Source organism: Rutidosis leptorrhynchoides, chromosome 3, assembly GCF_046630445.1.
Source record: "Rutidosis leptorrhynchoides isolate AG116_Rl617_1_P2 chromosome 3, CSIRO_AGI_Rlap_v1, whole genome shotgun sequence".
In the NCBI taxonomy this organism is placed as follows: domain Eukaryota; kingdom Viridiplantae; phylum Streptophyta; class Magnoliopsida; order Asterales; family Asteraceae; genus Rutidosis; species Rutidosis leptorrhynchoides.
In genome coordinates, this window is record NC_092335.1 from 239,183,557 (window position 1) to 239,210,804 (window position 27,248).

At 33.2% G+C, this 27,248-nt stretch overlaps 1 pseudogene; it reads right to left on the minus strand.

Moving 5' to 3' along the window:
* Positions 1–5,650: 5,650 nt before the first annotated feature.
* LOC139900896 (NAC domain-containing protein 53-like) lies at positions 5,651–24,946 on the minus strand (annotated as a pseudogene).
* Between the last annotated feature and the right edge of the window lie 2,302 nt (positions 24,947–27,248).

Genomic DNA, 27,248 nt, shown 5'->3' on the forward strand with positions numbered 1-27,248 from the left:
AGCGATGACTTTACCCCTTTGCATTAGAACACACCCGAGCCCATTTAAAGACGCATCACAATAAACCGTCATGTCTTTTACCCTCTTCCGGTAACACTAACACCGGAGCTTGACATAACTTCTCTTTCAACAATTGAAAAGCAATTTCTTGCTCGTTCTCTCAATTAAACCTCGCGTTCTTTCTCGTCAATTTCGTCAATGGAGAAGCGATCTTAGAAAAGTCTTGGATAAACCGACGATAATAACCGGCCAATCCGAGAAAACTTCGAATTTCCGTAGGCGTAGTCGGTCGCCCCCAACTCTTCACCATCTCTATCTTCCCCGTATCAACTTGAATACCATCTTTGTTCACAATGTGGCCAAGGAATTGAACTTCCCTTAGCCAAAATTCACATTTGGAGAATTTAGCATACAACTTCTCCTTCCGCAACGTCTTTAACACACCCCGCAAATGATGTTCATGTTCCTTCATACTTTTCGAATAGACAAGTATGTCGTCAATGAACACAATTACCGACTTGTCCAACATAGGTTGGCACACTCGGTTCATAAGATCCATGAATGCCGCCGGTGCATTCGTTAGACCAAAAGGCATTATTACGAATTCAAAATGCCCGTAACGAGTTCGAAAAGCCGTTTTCTCAATATCTTCCTCACGGACCTGCATTTGGTGATAGTCGGACCGTAGGTCAATCTTAGAGAAATACGTTGCACCCTGGAGTTGATCAAACAAATCGTCAATCCGAGGCAATGGATAACGATTCTTGATCGTAACTTTATTCAACTCCCGATACTCGATGCACATCCGCATACTACAATCCTTCTTCTTAACGAATAAAAGCGGAGCGCCCCATGGCGAAGCACTCGGTCGGATAAAACCCTTTTCAAGTAACTCTTGGGTTTGATTTAACAACTCTTGCATTTCCGTCAGCGCTAAACGATAAGGAGTTTTAGCAATGGGGGTAGCCCCCGGAACCAACTCAATGCGAAATTCAACTTGTCTTTCCGCCGGAACACCCGGTAACTCATCCGAAAAAACGTCTTCAAATTCACTCACCACCAGAATTTCACGAATGGATGGTGGCTCGTCACGAGTATCAACAACATGGGCAAGAAAAGTCATGCCACCACTAACAAGGAAACGACGTGCCCGTGTAAAAGAACATATCGGCACAAGTCTCCTTCGCTTATCGCCATGAATAATTAACTCTCCCCCACTTGGGGTTTTCACGCGAATAGATTTTTCATGGCCTGCAATATCGGCTCTATTATGATCGAGCCAATCCATACCAACAACGATATCAAAATCACCCAAAGTCATCGGGATGAGGTCAATTTTAAAGTTTTCGGCACCAAACACAACATCACAGTTTTTACACACATCAACCACTAGCACCGTCTTGCCGTCCGCTATTTCGACTCCTACCGGACGACTTAACTTAGCTAACGGTTTATTAAGTTTAGGCACAAATTTTGGTGACACAAACGACAAGTTAGCACCACTATCAAAAAGTATCCTCGCTGGATTAGAGTTAACCATGAAAGTACCTGAGACAACTTCGTTAGATTGTTTGGTTTCATCATTCGTCATCAAATAGTTGCGACCCCTAGCCGTACCCGCCGCCTTCTCTAGCCGCTTAACATTATCATTGCGCAAATTGGGGAATTTCGGTCTCTTGTGCCCTTCTTTACCACAATTATAACAAGTGAGCTTGATTGTGGAAGATGGGTTGTGCAATCACGGGCCATATGCCCCTTTCGTTCATAATTTTGACAAGAATAACGGAATTCTCTGGGAACACTCTTCTTCACACTACCGACACTCTCGGTTGCACCTTTACCCTTCTTGTTCGAATGACTAGTAGCTTCGAACTTCGTCTTGCCAAAAGTAAAGCCACTCTTTCTCAACACAAGCGCCTCAAAACCTTTGGCCATATTGAACAACTCATCAAAACTCTTCACCACGTTCACACTAATCTTCTCTTGATAACTATCATTCAAGATTCGATAGAAATCTTCTTTCAACATTTTATCATTCCCGACATACTCTGGGCAAAATTGGGTCTTGGACAAAAACACGGATTTGAGAGTGTTCAAATCCATCGACCCTTGCCTCAAGTAACGTAACTCGTCCTTAAGCCTAGTGAGATCGGTCGAAGTTCGGTACTCATCGAAAAACTCCGCCTTGAATTCATCCCACGTGAACTCCATACATTGTTCTTCGCCATAAACTTGAATTTTCGCATCCCACCACAATTTAGCATCGCCCCTTAACATACTACACCCGTACCTTGTCTTCTTATCGAGAGGACATTCACAAGTACAGAAGGCCCCCTCCATATCGGAGATCGATCGGGCACTCTTAAGAGGGTCTCTTTCACCTTCAAAGGTGGGAGGTTGAAAATCCTTGAAATTCTTATAGAAAAAGTCCCATCTTCCCACATTATCTTCGTGAAGAACGGTCTTAACTTGTTCCTTTACCACATTGACTATTTTCTCGTCAATCGTGTCTAGGAACATCTTCTTAACATCTTCGAGAAACTCTGCTTTTTGACGTTTAAAGATGGCCTCAACTTTGGCCGTGAACTCAACATCCTCACTCGTACCTCCTTCATTGGTGTCGTGCCCATTTCTCATCTTCATTCTATAAAATGGAAATAGGTTAAACAACGAACGAAAGGACATGACACATATACATATTCACCTTACCACCCCATCTTGCTCAACAATCGTCGTACATCGCTTGCTTGACACGATTTGGACCCGTAACAATGGTAGCTAATCATTGTTACGCGAGCACGTCGCATTAATTTGCTAGTACAACGTCCATCTCGCTTGATGATTGCAAAAACACAACGCAAAACAATTAGCGCATAGTTAGCTCGTCTAAACCTAGGCACTAACCAATCCCCGGTCCGACCCGTCTCCTACAAGTCCCGCATAACGCGCATACACAATTCAAGTCTAAGTCTAGGCACCTATCTCAAGTCGCCTAAATCCCTTAGACCATGCTCTGATACCACTTGTAACAACCCGACTTCTTAAATCCAAAAACACCCTAAAAAAAAATTTATGGGACAATACATCTGGACGGCGTCCAGAATTCTGGACGGCGTCCAACCTTTTGGGATGGCGTCCCAATGAACTGCCAGGTTCTGATCTCGGGTTCCAATTTACACAAGCGGAAATCCCGCTTCCCGACACTTTTAAACGAAAACCCTTTTACTACAAGTCATAATAAGTCAAACTAAGAGATTTCCATCATCAAAACAAGTTTTACATCACCGGGCCCACAAACGCCCATTTTACAAGTTTCGTTCAAAATACAAGTTTCGACCTTAAGAGTATAAGTTCCAAACGACACCTAGAGCACGGTGTTTGGGGTTAAACTACCCAATCTCAGTCAAACTTCAAAAGCCAATCACTCAAAAGCATCCCCTATCAAAACAAGCGGGAGACCACTAATCCAATTGAATACCTTTGCCTTTATCCAAGCCCGAGCCTAAAAAGATAAACAGCGAGAGGGTAAGCTAAAGCTTAGTGAATGCAATAATTATACATACACGTATATAATCTATTTACTTGCAATCGCTTACACATTACCGCATACAAGCTAACAATTTAATTAGCATACCAATAGTATAACGCTACTACCCTCCGACAACGAACTAGCATAACAATAGCACATATCACGAGCAATATAATATGTTACACCACAACATACAACCATGGTTAACCAATCGTGCAAGGGAATGGTACTCGAATTTCCCATCGGTGTTCATAACAACCGTTAACGTACAACAACATATACCACTAACCCTTGGCGGAACGACAACACATATCCGTTCATAAAACCGTTAGTGTACAACGACATATATCACTAACTAGGACAACACATATCCGTTCATAAAATCCGTTAGTGTACAACAACATATATCACTAACTCGGACAACACATATCCGTTCTTAGAAACCGTTAGTGTACAACAACATATATCACTAACTAGGACAACACATATCCGTCCCTACAAATAAATACATTATATACATACATGTATACTTATTCCACTCACCTTAACGATTCGGTGACGGTTTTACACTTCCGTAAGCTTCAAAGCAAGTACCTATTACAATAAGTACTTAATCAACACACGAATTAGTTGGGCTAAACACCAACCATTCACTAATGTGCATTTAATGACTTAATGCATTAGACCCCATTTACTCCAAAACCGTCCATGTAAGGTCAATTATTACCCATTTGACCATTTTAAGGTCAACACACCCATTTCGGGTCATCCACAAACTCACATAACACCCATTTACTTAATAACTAGGTGTGCTAGTAATTAGCTAACCAATTATGACTCATAAGTCCATTTAACATTTCCAAAACCCTAGGTTAGTCATCCTTGGGTCCTCATGACCCAAACTTACCCAAAAACTCCCAAATCACTAGCAAATGGGTTTTATGCTCATCTATAACCCAAACCCTAACCCTTTAAACAATTAAAACAAGGAAATCAAGGTTAAGACTTACCACTACAATCAAAATGTAGCTAGTGGGGAGATGAACAACTTTAATACTCGAGCTTTTACCCGAAACAAGCTTCTTCCTCTTCGATTTGAGCTTTCTCACACAAGAATCACTCTCTCACTCTAGAATTCAAGTGGAAGAGGTGTGGTGGTTGTAGATGGAGTAAATGATGCTCCAAAAACAGATCTAGGGCTTTAAATTCGGCCCCTCATGTGAAATTACCAAAATACCCATTTAAATATCTAAAAACAAGACAGCTGGCCCGCCAGACCATTTGGACGGCGTCCAAACAGTCTGGACGGCGTCCAGTCCTTCAAACTGGGACGGCGTCCCATATTCTGGACAGCGTCCCAACCTTCTGTGAAAACATGATCTTACAGTATGCGATTTCTTTGAACAAAAGTACTTAGTCGTAACTAATATAAGATAGTAGTACAAAAATGAAAATTCACATAACAATGTCTTAAGCGACGACAAACTGACCATAATTTACGAGCCCACAAAGTAGGACCGAGAGTCAATTTAACACTTTTACCCAAAATGTTATTAAAATTAGTTGACAACCCAAACTTTTATCCAATGTACCCGAGTGACCCAAAATCACACTAAAACTCTAAAATGAGATTATAAATCTGTTGACAACTTCAAATTTTCAATAAAAATGTGAAAGGGTCAAAATGGACACTATTACGACCATATGGGTCAAGACTTACACTCCAACCAAAATATAACCGACACTCATTTTTAATTACTAAAACCTGCAAATCTATTTGTTACAACATATGGGACATATCTAAGTTAACAAATACCTAATTTGACACTCAATTGGTTAAGTGGATCGAACTCACCCAAATAGACACCAAAAAAGACTTTAACATTATAACAGCCAGAAGGCTATAATGGCTAGAACTAATGTGATAAAAAAGCGTCAAAATAGTTGTAGTTATAGGAAAGGACAACATACAATTTGAACTCAAAACTACATATGCATTCAAACGCACCTAACATATTTTTATTGCAACAATTAATCATTTTTAGATACTAATGTGATTCATTAAAATCGTGAACGGGAACTCGTCAACTCCTTTTTTCTTCATACCGACTGATCTTGGGATCAGGTACACCACAGAAAGAAAAAAAAGGCTATAACCTGATCAAGGACATCTGCATCTAGATAGGCATCATTATCATTAATGAGCAACTCATCAGCAAACTCCTGCTTGGGGATCATTGCCAGCTCATCATTCTCTTATTCCTCAACAACAAATGGTGCCCCATACTGTTCACCATTTTTCGCTCCAGAACCGCTTTTCCGGAAGATCCTACAAAGAACAAACGCATCCTGCCAACCCAAACCAGAAAAAAGTTACTGATTTTTCATGTATTTCATACAAAGTAAACCATGCACTTACCTGGACAACTCCAGTTTTCTCCATATCCTGATCAATGAGCCTATATTCATGCATGACCCAATTCGTTCTCTCACCTTTATGTGCCCGACCATTATGATACACCAGAGTCTTTTTCATGCCAATCAGTTTAGACCTATGGTAAACAGACCGATCTTTCCCAGTGGTATTCCAATACCCTTTATCAGTAGCACGATTTGTTCGCGATCCATTCCCATACTTCTTATCTAAAACGCTAAAGATGTACCATTCCAAATCTCTTGTCTTCAGTCTAGATAAATCTGCACCTCAATATTGACCAAATGATAAGTCATTAAACACAGATTCATTAAATTCACAAAGCTCATATTCACCACAAAATATCATATTATAAACAGTTCACATAATCTATTAAAAAAATGTTGAGCAGAAGTATTATATATAACAAATGTGTGTATGTTTATAAATAACACAAATGCTCTATTTTAACAAGATTTGATAAAATTGAAAAGTACTAAACTCATATTCACATCAGTCTTGCGAATATCCTCCAGATCATTGCAAAGATTCATCAGAATTATTATTCTAATATCATTATCATATTATGTCAAAACAAAATGATTAATCAAATGAAAAATTAAAATTACAACCGCAAACATTTAAATGAAACCTCGCTTTAAAATAAAATAAACTGGACTAGCTTGGTAGATCCCAAGGTTCCACTTTATAGACTTCGACATCTGAAATAGCGTCAATTCGAAATGGTTTACCACAAATCTTACTCCTTAAGTAATATCATACAAGTTCTTTATCTGTAGGATGAAATCGATGTAGAGACCCGTCCTAATCCATCTGGACGAAGTCCATATCGATTACAAACGATTCATAATAGTTGATTACATCGCGAGGTACTTGACCTCTATATGATACATTTTACAAACATTGCATTCATTTTTAAAAGACAAACTTGCTTTACATCGAACGTTGACGACACGCATACCATTTCATAAAATATCCAACTATAATTGACTTAATAATAATCTTGATGAACTCAACGACTCGAATGCAACGTCTTTTGAAATATGTCATGAATGACTCCAAGTAATATCTTTAAAATGATCAACATGCACAGTGATGATGTAGCGTGAGGGTACGAAATAGTATTATTTTTACTAGAAAATACTACAAAATATGACACAAGTTTTATTAATTTACGGATGGGATATACCTAAACCTTGCTACAACACTATAGGCAGTGTACCTAATCGTAGAGTAGTGTAGTTTTTAGTAAGTCCGGTTCGTTCCACAGGGAGCTAGTGATTACGTACTATATTTTTATAAAACTATATTTATATAAATATATATATATAAGTAGTAATATTATTATAAAAGGGGGGTTTTTACCGTTTAATGACCGGTTTGTCGATTTTATATTTTTAAGCGTAAAGATAAATGACAATAATTAAAGTGCGTAAAATAAATAAATGACGATAAATAAAATAACAATAAATAAAATTGCGATAGAATATGAAATAAAAGGATTATGCTTATTTAAACTTCCGTAATCATGATGTTTGACGTTTTGATTTTAATTAATTGTTACTCGGGTTAATTGTCCTTTGTCATGGTTTATTTGATACCTATCTGGTTTTTATCCATAATAGTCCATCGGTCATAAATATAAAGTGCGAGTGTCCTCGTCAAATTACCCTTATACCCGAAGTCAAATATTCCAACTAATTAAGGATTTAAACTGTGACGCAGTTATCACTTCTGTCAACAATTACACCAGTTATCACTGTATGTAATCTACCCCTGTTTTGATTAGATATGAATATTAATTTATCCACTTGATCAGTTTGAATAATCAATTACCCAACCCGAATAATTAATTAAATGATTATAATAGATTCCATATGAACGTCACCAAATAGGACAACCATAATCATTATTAATTATTAGGATAATTAATTTGAAGATAGGTTCGACAGACTCCAATGAGTTGTCACTCAATTAGACAATACCCCCCATCTATTAATAGTCAATAGTCCAATTTCCACAAGTGTCGGTCTTTTGCCCAAACCTTAATTATGGTACAAAGCCCAATTACCCAATTTTAGTAATTAGCCCAACATCATGATTACTTCGTTTTAAATAAGTATAATAATAACTTAGCTACGAGACATTAATATAAAAAGGTTGAACATAACTTACAATGATTAAAAATAGCGTAGCGTTACACGGACAGAATTTCGACTTACACACTCAAACGATCTCTATCATAAATCTTATTATTATTATCATAATTTAAAATTAAAATTAAGATTATTGTTATATCTTATTAAGTTAACATTATGATAGAGATATAGAATATAGATATTGATATTTGATATTAAGGGGAAAGATATAGAAATAGAAAGATAGATTTAGGATCGAAAAATGTGTCTTTAATTTTTCGTAATACATAGCCTTTTATAGGCGAAATTAGAATTGAAATTTTCATTTACGACCCCTGAACTATGCTCAATTAACAACTTTTTATTATTTAATATTATTCTTATTATGAATTATTTAAATATTATATTTTATTCTTGTGCATAGTTGACTCGTAATTTTTACACCGTTGCGTCGAGCGTTGAGAGTTGACTCATGTCCCGGTTCCGAATTTTCGAACGTCCTTGGGTACTATTTTATATCGTGTACTTTGCGTTTTGTAACTTGTACTCTTGTCATTTTTAGACGTTCTTCATCAATAATTTGAACCTTTTTAATTGTATCTTGTACATTTGAGCTTTTTGGACGTTTTGGTCTTTCAAATCTTTGTTTTTGTCTTTAAATCTTCATTTTCGAGCGATTTGCGTCTTTCGTCTTCGCACTTATTTATTTAACTATTACAACTAAAAATAAGGAAATTACATTTAAAAACTTTACATATTGGAACGATATTGCTACTAAATATATGTTCATTTGGAGCACTATCAAATATCCCCACACTTGAGCGTTGCTTGTCCTCAAGCAATACAGAACTTGAAATAAAAACATACATGAATCACTTTTTTATTCATCACACTTTGTACATCAGTGATTTTGATATAGCGGTATAAACAATGACAGTAATGATGGTTAAAGGTGGGTGTGTCATCCACAGTTACCTCGGGTTTAGGTCAACGACACTTGCAATCAAATAGCCGATTTACTTTCGGTTTCCAAAGCAAAGTGCACATTTGAAAGGTGGTTTACAGTCCCACATGACTATTAAAATGTAGATCCTTAAGGAAATTGGATCTTTATGAAAACATTTGATCTTTTTGAAAATTTAATCTAGCTTTTACCCTAGATAAGTTTTCCGGAATAACCCTTCACCGGTGTTTGCAAAATATTTTTGTGGGTTGTGTGGGTTTCAGATTTGAAAATTTTAGCTCAACACTTGTGGTTTTGTGTTACCCACTTGCTAACCTTGTATTAGGAAAGCAACACGTCCAGTTTACTTGTCCCGTATATTACCTTTCGGCAAACTACCGTCCGGTTGTAAAGGAAAGCGATGAACAAGCAACTGTTAAGGCAATGTCCCGTGACATGCTTTTGATTATGGTCTATAAACGTGTCGGATGCTAGTACTATCCTTTGTAGGAGCAATAGTAAAGATCATCCTATGATTTTTTGATCTGGCACAAGGTCCTGTCTTTGACCATGCTATGCAACCACCGTTCTTACGGTTGACACCCGATTTGGTTCAGGTGACCTAATGAATTCCAGGTGAATTCCTAGGATTTTACGTTCAATGGTAATGAACGCATTGAAAATAGGTTTTCAGAAAACAAATCGGTTTTAATTTTGATCAAAATATTTTCTCGTTCAAGCTCGAGTTTAGATATCATTGAATTCCATGAGTTTGAATTCTCAATCTTTAAGGTCAATCTCTAGGATTGAGTATTATCAGTCTTAAAAGCTGATTTTTAATCTTTAAGGAGATTATCCTTTTCTGGGGATCTGATTCATTAGTCTTATCAAGCTAATTTGCACGGTGCCTCCCCATTGTACGAGATAAATCCTTCTCATGGTTAGGATAAATCTGACCACTCCTAGATAAGTTTTCTGGAATAACCCTTCACCGGTGTTTGCAAAATATTTTTGTGGGTTGTGTGGGTTTCAGATTTGAAAATTTTAGCTCAACACTTGTGGTTTTGTGTTACCCACTTGCTAACCTTGTATTAGGAAAGCAACACGTCCAGTTTACTTGTCCCGTATATTACCTTTCGGCAAACTACCGTCCGGTTGTAAAGGAAAGCGATGAACAAGCAACTGTTAAGGCAATGTCCCGTGACATGCTTTTGATTATGGTCTATAAACGTGTCGGATGCTAGTACTATCCTTTGTAGGAGCAATAGTAAAGATCATCCTATGATTTTTCGATCTGGCACAAGGTCCTGTCTTTGACCATGCTATGCAACCACCGTTCTTACGGTTGACACCCGATTTGGTTCAGGTGACCTAATGAATTCCAGGTGAATTCCTAGGATTTTACGTTCAATGGTAATGAACGCATTGAAAATAGGTTTTCAGAAAACAAATCGGTTTTAATTTTGATCAAAATATTTTCTCGTTCAAGCTCGAGTTTAGATATCATTGAATTCCATGAGTTTGAATTCTCAATCTTTAAGGTCAATCTCTAGGATTGAGTATTATCAGTCTTAAAAGCTGATTTTTAATCTTTAAGGAGATTATCCTTTTCTGGGGATCTGATTCATTAGTCTTATCAAGCTAATTTGCACGGTGCCTCCCCATTGTACGAGATAAATCCTTCTCATGGTTAGGATAAATCTGACCACTTGGTAACCCTGTTTGATGCTGAGGTCCGTGGATTTCCTGCTGATTTTAGTGATGACTTTTCTAGATTTTTCGTCAACCTACAGCTGGTCTGGACGATAACTTCATGACGTAAATCAAGAAGCGCGTGTCTTTTTCGGAAGACTTTACTTCCTTTTAATGATAGAATTGATTCATCGTGTAGATCCATCTTTCTTTAAAATATATTACAGTAAACCGGGTAAAACTGATTAGTATCGTCCAAAGCAAAAGTACCTGCAATAATTCTTATACAAAAATGTGATAGATAGTTTTTAATTGAATAACTTGGTACATTCTCCCCACACTTAGCTTTTATTTATTCTTTTCTTTGCCTTTTTATTCTCTTCTATCCCATTTTAAATGAATTCAAGCGTTTTGGGTTGTTTCTCAATTTATGTCCTTTTCGAGGTAACGATAATTTCGGTATTATCACCTAGTTTTCACCGTTCATAAATATGTATAAACATGATTTTAAATTCATTTAGTTGAAAATTTTTCAAATTTTCACAAAATTTGGCAAATAAACTAAGTGCAAACCAGAGAGAATTTATAACCCTTCCCCACACTTGAGATCTTGCAATGCCCTCATTTGCAAGAAATCAGTAAAGATTTAAATTCATGAGGGTGATTAGTGTAGAAAAATGATTAAAAATACCGAGTTTGCAAACATATTGTTGTTATTTCACATTTGATATTTTGTTTCTTGTCGTCAAAATTAGTACCTTTTTCTGAACTTAATGACAGTCTTTGAAAGTGCGTTATTTTACCCTATTTTGTATATAACATAAAATACAAACATACATAATTTTGAAGTTGGGTATATTACCCCACGTTCAAAAATTTATAAAATATAATATTTTTTTTTTGGCATACTTTAAATCAATTAAATTAAAAATAATGATAACAAAATTTGTCGCCCCGCCCTCGGGTAAAGTAATTTCGGTTCAACTACCTAATCTTCAACTCACGACGAATTTTAGAAATCATTTTTTTACTTAATGAAATAAAGTAAATTTTGTTTTTAAATTCACACAAAACTTAAATTTAAAAAGCATATTAATTTCATATAAAACCTACAAAATAAAAAAAAAATCAGAATGGGGGAGAAAACTAATTCTTTAGTGTCTGCTAGCGGAAAAGACCAATCGAATTCCATTCTCGGAACTACACGAGAACAGAACAACTAACTCCAAACAGCATTTTCTTTTTAGAACATTTGAATCTCCCCACACTTAGGTAGCCGTGGTGTCAAAATTGTGATTAACTTCATCGTTAATTTCTCTTGGTCCATAATCAACTTGCATATCCGTGACTTTTTCTTTAAGCCATTGGTCGGATTCCTGTGTAATATCCACAATTTCAACTAGTTTCTCCTTTTCTTTAGGTGATAGATTGGATACTAACCGGTTACATAACTTAAAGTTCCCCTTGGTTCTAGCATCGCGAATCCGTTTAATAAGTTTCTTCATTGAACTATTAATAACGGGATCATTTAATTTCGTATCAACAACGGGGTTCTTTGTTATCATGTCATCATTAGGTGTTACTTCATTTTCCCCACACTTAGGCGTTTCATTATTGCTAAGTATTACCGTTGGAGTTGGTAAAAGCACATGGTTCTTACCAATTGTTTTTACTGGTTCAACGGTTTTGGCTGGTGGAGATTTAGACTTTCGAATCATAAAGGTGATCGATTTGTCACCACTTTTAAGTGTCATTCTTCCATTTCCTACATCAAATAACGCCTTGGTGGACGCTAAGAATGGCCGACCTAAAATTAGAGGAATGTTTGGGTCCTCTTCTATGTCAATGACAATAAATTCGACTAGAAAGGTTAAATTGCCTACTTGAACGGGTAGGTTGTTAGCAATTCCAACTGGGTGCTTAATGGTTTGATCAAAGAGTCGAACACTCATATCCATTGGACTTAACTTACCTACACCTAATCTCTTATATAAGGAAAGAGGCATAACACTTACACTTGCACCTAAATCTGCTAGTGCATCATACATGACACAATCACTAAGTAGACAAGGAACAATAAATTCACCCGGATCACCTACCCTAGGTGGAGGTTTTGGTGGAACTGTCTTCACTGGGTTTATATTTACGGCTTTTGTTTCTTGCACTTTCTTATTCTTTTTCTTCTTCTTCTTTCCAGAGGTATCACAATCTTTATTACCTATCACTTGCTCATACTCAACTCCTTTTCTTGGAAACGGGATGGGTGGTTTGTATGGTGCCACCACTGGCTTTACATACTCGGGTGGTGGTGGTGTAACTTCTTCATTGTTACTCTCATCTAAAACCTTCCCATCTTCTGGTGCTGGTTTTTCAGAATTCGTTGAAACCATATTAACATTCTCATTCCGAGGATTTACTTCAGTATTACTCGGTAGCTTTCCTTGTTCCCTCTCACTCATCATGCTAGCAAGAGTACCTACGTGTTTTTCTAGATTCAAAATGGAAGCTTGTTGAGTTCTTAATGACTGATCAAATCTCTCGTTCGTTTGGGTTTGAGTTTCAATAAATTGTGTTTGAGATTCAACTAGCTTGAATACCACGTCTTCCATATTTGACTTTTTCTCTTCGGTTTGTTGTTGTGGTTTATATAAGCCAGGTCTTTGTTGATTGAAAGTGTTGTTTTGAGTTGGTTGGTTATTCGGACCTTGTTGGTTATACCAGTTATTTTCGGGTCCTTTTGGATTGTAAAGAATGTTTTGATTTCGATTGAAGTTTAGCTTTGGCGGTTGATAATTATTTTGATAATTATTTCCAGGCCTTTGGTTCATATAGGAAACATTCTCTCGTTGTTCCAATGTTGGTTCAATGTGACAATCTTTCAATAAGTGTGGTCCACCGCATAGCTCACAACTGATTCGTATTGCGTGAATATCTTTATTCATCTTTTCCATTCGTCTTTCGAAAGCATCTATTTTTGCTGAAACGGAATCAAAGTCATGGCTAGAATCGGCTCTAGCCACTTTAGATGAACGAAAAATATCTTTTTCTTGGTGCCACTCATGCGAGTAGGAGGCTGTGTTATCAATAATTTTGTAAGCTTCAGTTGCGGTTTTCTTCATAATGGAACCACCAGCTGTTATGTCGATGTCTTTTCGTGTAGTAACGTTGACACCTTGGTAGAATATTTGTACTATTTGGTAAGTGTCTAAATCGTGTTGAGGACATCCTCTCAACATCCTTCCGAATCTTGTCCACGCCTCATATAATGTTTCATTTGGATTTTGCGCGAACGTAACAATTTCTCCTTGAAGTCTCACGGCTTTAGATGCCGGAAAGAATTGTTTAAGAAAATTTTCAACTAAAACATCCCATGTGTCAATCGCCCCTTCAGGTAACGATTCTAACCAATCTTTGGCTTCTCCCTTTAAAGTCCAGGGAAACAACATGAGATAGATCTGCTCATCTTCCACTTCTCGGATTTTGAATAGTGTACAAATTCTTTTAAACGTACGAAGGTGTTCGTTAGGATCTTCATTCGGTGCACCACTGAATTGGCATTGGTTAGTTACCATGTGTAGAATTTGTCCTTTGATTTCATAATCTGGCGCATTAACTTCTGGCTTAATAATGGCGTGACCTTGGCCCGTGCGTGTGGCTCTCATTCGATCTTCCATACTTAGAGGTTCCGTTACTTCCATAATTGAATTTGTTGAATACGAATCACTAGAGGATTCTGATTTAATGGTTTGTGGCTCAGGAGGAATAATTAGTGGTTCAAGATCTTGGAATTGTCCTTGAATATGCTCCGGGTTCTTAATTGTGAAGTCGGGTTCAAAAGATGGATTATCGGAAATTTGAGTTGGAGTTCTTGTTCGACTAGATGACGATTCTAAAGAAAAATCAACGGCGACAATATTTGCTAGATGTCTTGATCGAGTTACAGGTGGTGAACGTATGACCGGCGGCGAACGTCTTGCTCGGTGCATTCACTGAATATCCTATTAGTTTTTAAAAAGGAAAGAAAAATTATAATAAGTTATCCAATTAATAGACTTTTCTGATTTTGCCCACGTTTCGAATAGCCAAAAGATGCAGCAGAGGGGCAGGATTCGTTTGGTCTCAATATAATTGAGTACGGTTTGGCTCCAATAACCCGGTCCACGTACAAATCCAACTATTACTACGAACCAGAAAATTTTGATGTCTATCAATTTAACCACTTAAAATAAATTTTCGTAATTTTAAGAAATTTAGAGAAGAAGTAGAAAAAATTCTAAGTCCTAAAAACTAGAATGGCGAGAAATAAGAGAGAAAAAGATTGCGCGTCGAAAAGTGTCGAAAAATAAAAAGGTCGAAAAATAGGCGTCGAAAAATAAAAATAAGAAAGTAGTGCGAAATACGGCGTCGTAAAATTCTAAAGCACCTAAAACTTAGTCTAAGGAATAAGCACTTAAGGGATTTTACGGCAAAGCCTAAAAATTCTAGAAGTAAAAATAACTATGGCAAAACTAAACTTAATACTAAAAGTTGCGACTATAGTCTAAAAATCTAAAGGTAATAAAACTAAAAAAAACATTTTTTTTATAGACAAAATCTTAAAAAAATATATATTTTTTTTAATAATAATTTTTTTTTTTACGTTTTTTTTTTTTTTTACGTTTTTTTTTTTAATTCATTTACTATTCATGAATAGTAAATGAAAAGAAATTAATTAATTTACTATTCACATGAAAGCGATATGATAGAAATTATTAATTACAAGTTACATAATATACCCCTGAAGTATTTAATAAATACGACTTTTTAAAATTTTACGTATCAAATTTTGATTCTAAAATATTATTATATTATTATATTCTATTTCAATATTATTATATTATTATATTCTATTTCAATATTATTATATTATTATATTTTATTTCAATATTATTATAATTAAAAATATAGCGTTTTAGCGCTCCCCGGCAGCGGCGCCAAAAACTTGATGATGTAGCGTGAGGGTACGAAATAGTATTATTTTTACTAGGAAATACTACAAAATATGACACAAGTTTTATTAATTTACGGATGGGATATACCTAAACCTTGCTACAACACTATAGGCAGTGTACCTAATCGTAGAGTAGTGTAGTTTTTAGTAAGTCCGGTTCGTTCCACAAGGAGCTAGTGATTACGTACTATATTTTTATAAAACTATATTTATATAAATATATATATATAAGTAGTAATATTATTATAAAAGGGGGGTTTTTACCGTTTAATGACCGGTTTGTCGATTTTATATTTTTAAGCGTAAAGATAAATGACAATAATTAAAGTGCGTAAAATAAATAAATGACGATAAATAAAATAACAATAAATAAAATTGCGATAGAATATGAAATAAAAGGATTATGCTTATTTAAACTTCCGTAATCATGATGTTTGACGTTTTGATTTTAATTAATTGTTACTCGGGTTAATTGTCCTTTGTCATGGTTTATTTGATACCTATCTGGTTTTTATCCATAATAGTCCATCGGTCATAAATATAAAGTGCGAGTGTCCTCATCAAATTACCCTTATACCCGAAGTCAAATATTCCAACTAATTAAGGATTTAAACTGTGACGCAGTTATCACTTCTGTCAACAATTACACCAGTTATCACTGTATGTAATCTACCCCTGTTTTGATTAGATATGAATATTAATTTACCCACTTGATCAGTTTGAATAATCAATTACCCAACCCGAATAATTAATTAAATGATTATAATAGATTCCATATGAACGTCACTAAATAGGACAACCATAATCATTATTAATTATTAGGATAATTAATTTGAAGATAGGTTCGACAGACTCCAATGAGTTGTCACTCAATTAGACAATACCCCCATCTATTAATAGTCAATAGTCCAATTTCCACAAGTGTCGGTCTTTTGCCCAAACCTTAATTATGGTACAAAGCCCAATTACCCAATTTTAGTAATTAGCCCAACATCATGATTACTTCGTTTTAAATAAGCATAATAATAACTTAGCTACGAGACATTAATATAAAAAGGTTGAACATAACTTACAATGATTAAAAATAGCGTAGCGTTACACGGACAGAATTTCGACTTACACACTCAAACGATCTCTATCATAAATCTTATTATTATCATAATTTAAAATTAAAATTAAGATTATTGTTATATCTTATTAAGTTAACATTATGATAGAGATATAGAATATAGATATTGATATTTGATATTAAGGGGAAAGATATAGAAATAGAAAGATAGATTTAGGATCGAAAAATGTGTCTTTAATTTTACGTAATACATAGCCTTTTATAGGCGAAATTAGAATTGAAATTTTTATTTACGACCCCTGAACTATGCTCAATTAACAACTTTTTATTATTTAATATTATTCTTATTATGAATTATTTAAATATTATATTTTATTCTTGTGCATAGTTGACTCGTAATTTTTACACCGTTGCGTCGAGCGTTGAGAGTTGACTCATGTCCCGGTTCCGGATTTTCGAACGTCCTTGCGTACTATTTTATATCGTGTACTTTGCATTTTGTAACTTGTACTCTTGTCATTTTTAGACGTTCTTCATCAATAATTTGAACCTTTTTAATTGTATCTTGTACATTTGAGCTTTTTGGACGTTTTGGTCTTTCAAATCTTTGTTTTTGTCTTTAAATCTTCATTTTCGAGCGATTTGCGTCTTTCGTCTTCGCACTTATTTATTTAACTATTACAACTAAAAATAAGGAAATTACATTTAAAAACTTTACATATTGGAACGATATTGCTACTAAATATATGTTCATTTGGAGCACTATCACACAGCGGAAGATTTCTTTCGTACCTGAGAATAAACATGCTTTCAAGTGTCAACCAAAAGGTTGGCGAGTTCATTAGTTTATCATAAACGATCATTTCCATTAATTTAATAGACCACAAGATTTCACATTTCTATTTCTCATAAATATACGTCCCATACATAGAGACAAAAATCATTCATATGGATTGAACACCTGGTAACCGACATTCACAATATACATATAAGAATATCCCCATCATTCCGGGATCCTCCTTCGGACATGATATAAATTTCGAAGTACTAAAGCATCCGGTACTTTGAATGGGGCTTGTTGGGCCGATAGATCTATCTTTAGGATTCGCGTCAATTAGGGTGTCTGTTCCCTAATTCTTAGATTACCAGACTATAAAGGGGCATATTCGATTTCGATCATTCAACCATATAATGTAGTTTCGATTACTTGTGTCTATTTCGTAAAACAGTTATAAAAAGTTGCGCATGTATTCTCAGCCCTAAAAATGTAAAGAGTAAAAGGGGAGCAAATGAAACTCACGCATATAAATATTGTAAAATAGTTAATAAAGCATTTGCATGTATTTTCAGCCCAAAAATGTAATGAGTAAAAAGGGAGCAAATGAAACTCACAGTACTGTATTTTGTAGTAAAAATACATATGACGACATTGAACAACGAACAATGCAGGGTGGTCTCGGATTCACGAACCTATATCATTTGTATATTCATTAATACATATATTTGTATTCAAATGAATAAATATATAAATTTATTAACTACATTGTTTTTATATTAATATCATATATTTTTAATTTGTAAGTACATTCAAATAGTTGATATTTTTATAGTTATTTTAATATATTCAAATACATACTTGTTTAATAATATATTTAAAAATCGATAATTTGTTGTTTGTAAGTGTTTATATAAATAATTTTAATAGGTTTTATGTATATAGTTATGTTAAGTTTTAATATAAGTGTAATATATATAATAAATATATTTTATGTACAAAATATTTATTTACTTAAAAATGATAGTTCTTGAGATTAATAAAGATAATATTAATAATCATATTATTTAATATTAATACCTATTTTGATAATAATATTATTAGTAATAACAATAATAATAATAATTATAATTGTAACTAGGGTTATGTTAACGATAATAATAATAGTTGGTAACTACTACTTATAATAACGGTAATAACAATAATAAATATCATTCATACTACCTATTAATAATAATTCATACATAATAATAATAATAATATCCTAATCATCATAATGATAGCTAATACTTATTTCAACATTATCATTAATAATAATTATAATTACATGTGATAATATTAATAACTATAACTAATGATAATAATACAAATAACAATAATAATTAGTACTAACAATAATAATAATAATAATAATAATAATAATAATAATAATAATAATAATAATAATAATAATAATAATAATAATAATAATAATAATAATAATAATGGAATTAAAAGTGAGGAGTATACCCTTTTTTTTAAAGCTGTTATAAAAAGAATGTCCCAAACCGGAATCGAACCCGAGACCTCACCCTTCCTTGACACACTCTTAACCAGCTGGGCTGTGCCAACTTTCTGTTTTATATCTCCCTTTTAATTATTATAACCCGTTTTATGTATTTCTCCCTTGCTTCTCCTTCATGTTAGTCGACCAGAGGTTGGGTAACAAGACAATATATAATTTTTTTTTAAGTTGGATTTAATTACGAAATTAAAAACAATAATCCACTATGAGTTCCAATTTAATATCAAGACTGAACGAAAAAAATAACAGGATTAACAGCCAATTTGCTGTTCGACGTAAATGAAAAAAAATCGGCTTTTAAATTTTATACAGTTTTAGGCAGAGGTTTCAACACCAAAGTTGTTTCATATCATTCCTTTAATCTTTACAAATCATCAATTTGACAGAATACATTGAAACAATTGCGAATTTCGCGATGAACGAATCAGTTGACTTTTTCAAATTGAACTTTGACTCACAAATTCAGAATCCTTTTGAGAAATTGGAAGGTGAGATTTTGAAGAAAGTTTACATATATGATTCCTAACAAGATTGAAATTTTAGATTTTTGAAATATATTCGAAATCGAATTATGGGTAAAAAGTTATACGAACAAAGACATACAAGTTTAAAAAAAATCTGTTTATCTTAGCAGCTAGAGTTATATGTTTGCTGTTAAAAATTTATTAAGAAAGGAGGAAGGTTAAATGGATCATTTTAACAACTGAGTGATCGATATGTATATAGGAGGAAGGATCGACTGGTTCAATCAGTGAAAAGAGAAAAAAAAATATAAAAAGAATAAAGCAGATGCCATTCTGACAGACTTGTTTGTTTTGTGGACTTTAAGATCGATCCCACAAGTAATTAGACAGAAACAAAAATTTACCTGTAGGTGGATAAGGATGTGAAACAAACTGCGAGTTTATATATCCTATATTATATAATTTGCATAAATAATTAAATATGTATATTAATAATTAAAATGAATACTAACAGTATTATATAATTAATAGTAATATTAACAATATCCATAATTCTAAAATAATAATTAATAATGATGCTAATAAAAAAAAAGATAATTTTTATTAAATTTATTAATAATTATATAGTAATGTTAATACAATTAATAATAATAATATTAATAATGATACTAACAATATAACAGAACAGTTGTATCAAATTTCATATTTATGTACTTTACATAATAATAACACTGATATCTATATTAGATTTCTATTCTAAAAATAGTAATGAGAGTAGTAATATTATTAGATGCATTAAATTTTCATGTCTATATCTTATGTACAATAATATAACTAATACTGATATTAATGAAAGTAATCATAATATTACTATAACGACTTATATTTTAACTTGTAATTTAAATATGATAATCTATATTAATTATTTATTAATTATATATATATATATATATATATATATATATATATATATATATATATATATATATATATATATATATATCACAGTATATATAATTTTACTTATGCATAGTATTCATATATATGTATATATATACAATATCCTTTATTTATATATTCATTTTTTTATATTAATTTAATTATTCTATTTATTATTTTTCATTTTTAAAGTGTATCTTATTACTTCACAATATTATATATACACTTATATTTATTTATATGAATAAATATATTTACATATTTATTTACACACAACTGTTCGTGAATCGTCGGAAATGGTCAAAAGGTAATTGATTACATGAATATAGATTTCAAAACTTTCGAGACTCAACATTAAGGATTTTGCTTATCGTGTCAGAAACATATATAGATTAAAGTTTAAATTTGGTAGGAAATTCCCGGGTCATCACAATCGAAATCCAGGAGCGAGTGAAGAAGCGGTTGCTGGTGCTGCTGGTATCGAATCAACAATAACTGCCACACAAGTGAATCAATCAATTTTTATAAAAAAAAATAAAAAAAATAGATAAAAAAAACAAAATTTTAAATATAGAACGCATAACCAAAAGCTTCTTCCTTTCAATTTGTCACTAACCCTTTGTGATCAAATTATTGCATACAAATACAAGTAAGCTTACATATAAACCTATGTACAGGTTTCAAGTTCAGATGCCTAAAATTAGAGCAAAACTCGTCATGCTTTACACCTCAGATCTTTAGGACAAAAAGAAACGAATTAATACCTCTAAAATTATGAGAACATATTTATAAAATAACGAAGCAATTTATATCTTTGTTAAATCCCCTGAGCTGAATATTGCGATGAGTTTCATTCCGACGAAGAAATTGAAGCCGCTCGAAGTAGTCGATGGAGGGTGACGGTGATGGGTGTCAACGGATGAGAGAAATATAGTGCTGGATTTGTGGAATTGCTGGGAATTAAAAGAAATGAAGAGAAGGTGGGTATGGAGTGAAGAGAATGGTGGTGATGTCCATGGGTGTGTCTGAGGTATGGGTGAAAAAGAAAACCGCACGTCCTTGTGTTTTTTTTAATTGAATATTAAATGTAATATATATATATATATATATATATATATATATATATATATATATATATATATATATATATATATATATATATATATATATATAGTGGTAGGATCAAGAGGGAAGTAACCAATCGGGGGGAAGCGGGGGGAAGCAAAAACTTTTTTTTTTCGTTTTTTGAAAAAACTTTGTTCACGAACATTATAGATGAGATGAAAATATGAACATTTAGTAGAGACACTTTGTGATAAATATTTTTATTTTGGTGGGAAAACGCTCGAAGAAGTAATATATAACAATTATCGTGTTTTTCGAGCGTATGTTGAGGTTTTAGCTATTGGGGTTTAGATATTAGGGTTTAGATATTAGGGTTTATAGAGTTTAGATATTAGGGTTTAGAAATTTAGGGTTTAGGGTTTAGATTTAGGGTTTAGATTTAGGATTTAGATTGAGTTTTTAACACGAACGGTTTAGAGTTTCCATAAACCCAAAACACTAAACCCTAAACCCTAAACCCTAAACTCTAAATCGGGCTAAATTTTACTTCACAAAACATGAAAAGAAAAAAAACGTTCGTGATACGAACAATATTATCTTGAATGTTATTTTTGTCGATCGTTTTTCCGCCTAAATAATAACATTCATCACGAAGTGTCTCTTCTAAATGTTCATATTTTCGTGTAATCTTGATGCCGGGAAAAAAAAATCCAAAAAAAAAACAAAAAAAAAAATTTGCTTCCCCCCGCTTCCCCCCAATTGGTTACTTCTCCATTAATCCTGCCCATATATATATATATAAAGCCACACAACATGAACAGTACATCGACCAATCAGATTCAAGCATTTAGTATGGTCAATAGGGGTTAGGATCATAACTAGCCTGTAATAACGTTGTAGTAACGCACAGCTTTTCTACATCATTAAAATTAAAATGGACCTTTTTTAATGAATTTCTTAATTAAACTACGTGTCCATTTTTCAAGTAAAGAAAATAAGGAATCATCCGATGAAAGAACAAACATTAAAGATTAAGGAATAAAGTACAAACTAAGTACTAGCTACTACTCATATATATTTGATTTGTACCAATCTCAAACTATAACAAATTACGTACCTTTTTTATGGCATATAAATAATTTATTATGACCAAGAAAAGCTTTCTTATTTCCTTTTCAATACGACATGATCACCAACACGTACTTTTTTTTTTAAACTTACTAAAGTCAACACAATTGGTTACTAGTAATGATAAGAGTACTATTTGGTCAAAAGTATAATGGTACTCCGTAATATAGTATTTCAAGTACTTATGTACGATTAAAGAGATACGGAGTATATTTTTCTTACTTGCAACAACTAAGGAAATTGGCCAAGATGCTAACTAGACTCCAAGTCTCCAAGTACGTTTTTTTGTGTCGTTAGCTCAAAATTTATAAAGTTTTAATTCAAATCGATCAAAGTAACGTTCGTGCCCTTGTTGCTTTTATTTATAGATATTATTAATTTTATGAGCCGGTGCACTACACGACAAAGTAAGAATTAATAAATAATCAATTATAAGAACACTAATAAATAAATGAATATAATGTCTTGTGCGCGTGTAAAATATTAATTTGACATACAAACATAAGCCATAGTCACAATAATCTAAAACAAAGCAGAAATTATAGTAGTGTATTTGTTTAGAAACGAACAAAGTATAATACCTATACATAGGTTACATTTGCTTTGAACGCGCCTTCAAGTAAATATTAATATTTGCTTTAAGCCCGTCCTTCAAGTAAGAATTTACCTATTTCAGTATCACATTAACTACTCGCTTACACTTCTTGTCGTTCAGGTAACAATTTAATTTTTACTATTGAAGATATAATTATTAATTTTTTATTACTGAAATATAAATCTTATAAATATTAGGAGGAATATTATAAATATATAAATTTAGATTATTACTTCGTATATAATTAAGTCATATATAATTATAATCTACACATAAATTAAGAAAATTATAGAAAACATTATAATGAATAAGTATGATCCTATTTCTATTCACTTTAGTCGATGAATATACTTCAAAAAACACATTTCATATAACAGAGTATTGTAAATTTTTTAAATGAAAACGATAAACAAAAAAAATACCATATTAAGTTCTATGGAAAATTGAATCATGATATATATATATATATATATATATATATATATATATATATATATATATATATATATATATATATATATATTAAAAATGTATTTTATATATATTTTTAATCGTGTACGACCTGTTATAACTATTTTATGAAACAGAAACACATTTATTATATGTGTCATATTATGGTACTTTATAAATAATTTAGATAATTACTCCTATAATTTAGAAAATTTTAGATTGTGACATTTGGTAGTTTTCATGAGAGGATTATATATATATATATATATATATATATATATATATATATATATATATATATATATATATATATATATATATATATATATATATATATATATATATATATATTAGTGTTATATGATGAAAATCATATGAGAAAATGGCATCCCATAATAAATGTCATGTTTTGACTTTTCAAAATTTTTGTTTCACCACTTTGACCTTAAATATATCTGTTTGTGTTATATAATATCTAATGAAAATTATGAGTGGACGGAGTTTTAAATGTACTTTTTATTGGTATATCAATTATTATATAACACAAATAAAAAATTCTGGGGTCAAAAATGAAAATTAAAGATTTTGAAAAGTTAAAACATGACACTTATTGTGAGACGGGGGAAGTCATCATTAAGAGGAAAACACTTTTTTGAGGGGAAGTAATTTTATTCTTTTTTTTTTGAATTTTTTTTTCAAACATTAAAATCACATGAAAATATGAACCTTTAAAAAGACACTTTGTGATCAATATTATTATTTTGGCTGAAAACTCGCGAAAAAATAAATGATAGCAAGTGATGTTTTAGTTAGAGATTTCTTTTCATCGTTTTTTCATCTTGTTTGAAGTTTTTTTTTTTCAAAATTTAGTCAGATTTAGAGTTTAGGGTTTAGTGTTTTGGGTTTAGTCCCTAATTCCAAAACCCTAAATCCTAAACCTTAAATCCTAAACTCTGAACCGTATGTGTTTTGGTGTGCTGCCTTCACTATCAGTACAAGATAGTTCAAGATTCAAAGTTACTTCATGACTAGCATAGGATGTATGCTGAAACAACAAGAAGATCAAGTGAAGGATCAGTATCAGAAGAACCAGCACAGGCTGGAGCAGTACATAACACTTAGACAAATCATGCTCCATTACAAGCATGATGGTTTCCTGTGTTGTGTACATTAAATTGTATTTTTCAACTAACATCGAAGACGAAGTTGAACAAGTGACCTTACAAGACAACAATGGAATGCAGAAGATTAACCCATGCGCAGTTCATGGTTAATGCTTTATCAACGCCTGGGAACCCAAAATTCTATTTGTTTAATCAATTTGGATGTACAAATGGGTGTTCTCACAATTAGCTACCGAAGAAAGAAAGGGGAGTCATGTGCTTCCTGCCACAGTTGTCGGCTGAGTACAAACATCCTTTCTACCAGAAGACAATAGGTCGATTACATTGTTATTGGGGCTTCTATAAATAGTTGAATCCACTATTCTATAAATTAGTGATGTGGGTATTAAATCGATAAAGTCCAGACCTTGTATAAGCTTCATTCGTTCAAAAGCTATGTAGGTGTAATCTGTATCAACTGGTTATCTATTCTGCCAAAGGATAATCGTGATTTTTTGAAATTATTTCAATAAATGAATAACGTTGAAAATTACATTTGACTCTTATTTAATTGCTTGTTAATTACTTGCTTAAACTGAATGATTAACCTAATTAACAAAAAAAATGTATTCACCATCCCTCGACAAACTTCATGTTGTTAAATCGGGACCAACAACTAGTATACAAGATTCAGTCTTGATAATTTGATCTTTTGGATCTAAATTCTCAAATGGATGCTTAAAACAACACATCCTATCTCGAAAATGGTTCTGCAAATAGACCACCCAAGATTAATGAAGACGAATATAAACTTGGAGAGAGATTAATGTTTCACCTTGAGTCAATTGACCCAATCATGCCTAGTATACAAAAAATGGCCCATATGTTCCCATGGACACTATTGATTCTTGACTTGCAAGTGCAGACTCTCCTGCTACTGAAGTAAGAGAGGTTAATCTTCCTCCATCTAGATGGCATGATAAACACAAGCGTCGTGTTAGACATGGCCCAAAAATCAAAACTATGACAGCTATAACGTTGCCTAATCATGTGTTTAAAATGATTAAAAGGAAACCCAATGCTAAAGCTATCTTAGACTATCTTGACATCACTTATGATGGGAAAGATGAGGTCAGGCAAAATAAAATTATTGCCTTAAAAAGGGAATATGAGCTCTTCTTTGCTTATAAGAATGATACATTGATACAAACCTATATCGGATTTAATTCTCTGTTAACTGACCTAGATTGCTTGAAAGTCACTTACACTGACTTTGAACAGGTCAACAAATTCATTGACTCATTAAATGCCAAGTGGAAACACGTCACTGATCCTCTTAGGACAAACTAGACGTTTAAGAATTTTGACATGTGCTCTCTATATGGCACTCTTTGGAATCATGAGAGGGCAGAAACAAAACTTGAGTTAAACCTAAAAGAAAATTTTAAGTCTTCCCACACCACCTCAAAATCTTCTAAGTCATATGATACTACCCTAGTTACTGCTGCTAGAAAGAAGGCACAGAAAACCTTACTGATGTAAAAGTTGTTGGCAGAAGAACACGCATCAGGGGATGATGAAGTGGGTGTGACTGAGTCAGAGGAAAGCAGTGATGGTGATGATGTTGAAGGGTTTGCTGAGGGTATGGATTTACTGGTTAGGCGTTTCAAGAAATTCAACCGTAGTAGGACCAGCAAGCCATACAAAATCAGTAAAAAATATAGTGCTAGGTATAAGAAAGTCAGTAGTGGACCCCAAGTATGAATGTTATAATTATGGGAAGGTATGATACTTTGCATCTGAGTGCATGTCCAAAAAACATTCTGATATCGGCTAAAAAGTCACGTTTTTACCCTGGTATTAAGGCCCAAAAACAAGAAGGAATCGAACTTTATCAGCAAAATACCCACTTCATTGGTTAGAATTTAAGAACAAGTAATTACGAAGATGGTGCAAAAAGAATCAAGAGAATCGGAGCTAAAACGAAGATTCTAGAGCGAAAACAGTGAAAGACAAGAAATCAAGTTACGATCCAGGAATTTCAGCTGACCAGGCAAGCCAAACGGCCTGCCTGGCTCATAAATGGCCTGCCAAATGGCTCAGATAAACGGCCCCTGCAAATGGGCTGGCCTGACAAACGACCCCTGAAAACGGCCTGCCAAACGGCCTGCCAGCCGTTTGCAGGCAAATTTCTTGCTTATTTAAAGAGTCTTTGTCATTCATTCCAACACACACTTCAATTCACTTCTTTCTCTCTCTTGTACAATATTAGTCATACTCTCAAGGTCTTCAACTCCGTGCGGGAAACCTAGTACCCGGAGAAGAACGCCGAAGATTGTATTAGGAGCGGTATGGAGTTTGAAGTTGTCA